Source organism: Anguilla rostrata, chromosome 17 (genome assembly GCF_018555375.3).
Source record: "Anguilla rostrata isolate EN2019 chromosome 17, ASM1855537v3, whole genome shotgun sequence".
Classification (NCBI taxonomy): domain Eukaryota; kingdom Metazoa; phylum Chordata; class Actinopteri; order Anguilliformes; family Anguillidae; genus Anguilla; species Anguilla rostrata.
Window position 1 is genome coordinate 22,416,747 of NC_057949.1, and position 1,780 is coordinate 22,418,526.

A 1,780-nucleotide genomic window follows, 5' to 3' on the forward strand; every position below is an offset into this window, starting at 1 on the left:
ATATCTAACTGTGTGATACATGGGAAAAAACACAGGAGATATACACATCTGCTGGCACAGTGTGTGTGTGTGTGCGTGTGTGCTTATGTGTGTGTGTGTGTGTGTGTGTGTGTGCGTGTGCGATTTTGTGTTGGGAGGGCTGCTATGAACGCAGCAACATTCTCACTGTCTGAAAGAGTAACGCAGGCCACGTTTTTATACAAATTCATAACATTGAAATATCTGAGACCACGTTTTAATACTTACCACCGACGCAGACTGTTTTGTTTTCTCAATTTCACTCACTTCAGCTCATTTATATTTCAGTCTTTACAGTTAATTAATGAATTATGCCTCGGCCTAAACCCTTCGGGTTAACTGAAGATTAATTGAGCCATTGATTGCACTGTGTAAGAAAATGAAGGTTTAATTAGGAGGTCTTTGCAGGACGCTGGTGGCTTTTTTATTAAAACGTGCACATGACAGGCGATTACATGGATCTGGTTTTAGACGGCCACGCTGTTCAGAGGAAACCATGTTAAATACTGCGTTAAAAATGTCACGTTTTCTCTGGCTTTCAAAAATGCACAGAGGAATATAATTTTTTTTAAATGTTGATTTGCTTATCAAAGGTCTGTTGGATATTTTGAACCTTTACATACATTTTTTGTCATCAATCTTGGTTTTTTCTTGCAATTTAAAAGTCCAAATTCCAATTAGAATGTGCACTACATTTCAATATTTATTCAACGTGAATTTATGTTGTAAAAATTGCTAATATAGTAATATAGAGCAATGCTCATTTTATTTGAGAAAAAAAAAACAAACAGACAATTCTCCCACACAATTTTTAGAACATTTTCAAGATGTTCTTTGAGGAGGCTCTCACTCTACCCCTGAGAGCAACAACCTAACAACCTTTTGAAAGAGGCCTGAGAAGCCCTGGACAAGAGTTCAAACGAACCAAATGAACACCTCTGATGTCGATTAGGAGGGTGACTGCAGCTGAGTCTCATGGAGGGGATCTAATGTTGAGTGTGTGGACATGACTCCAAAAGAACGTCTCTCTGACACTGAAAGCAGATTGGGCTTTGTGTGACCCCTTTAATCAAGACACACACACACAAAAATAGCTTTCATTGTGGCACAGGTGGAAGGTTATATGTATATGTAAATGTCTTGATTTGTATATTTATTGTACCGTAACTAAAGCGTATATCTTGGTAATTAGCCACAGTAAGTACTCCATGATGTTCTTGCAAAAACATGCTATTTTAATGAGGCTTGCAGGTCCTACTGTTTTGGGGTGAATGTTTATTTGATTTCTTTAATGTAATGAAACTCAGGTGGCCTGTATTTACACCGGCAGAAATCAGTGAATTGTTTTCTAATTAGCAACAAATGGGTCTTGAGGAGAGCAGAGATTTTCACATCGGGGCCTAAATGGAACCTCTCATTTGTTTTCATTAAGCCAGAACACACTGCAATACAACGCCCACGTTTCCCATTATTACCCACAGCGGGCAGGCAAGTCTTAATTGTATCATGTTGCACTGTGTTTTCATTAGTGTACTGGCCCTTTAAGGCAGAAAGCCATTCCGAGTTATGCGTTGAAAACCCAGCTTGTTTCATATATGGTAGACGTATAACTTAACCCCCTCCTTGTCTTATGTGTGTGTGTGTGTTCCATTATCACATAAACAGTACAGCAGTGTTAGGGTAATTCTATATGTTACCATTTGTCTCCGTGCTAAGTTGAGATAAACACATAAATTTCTCTCTCCCCTGGCGCAGGAAATGC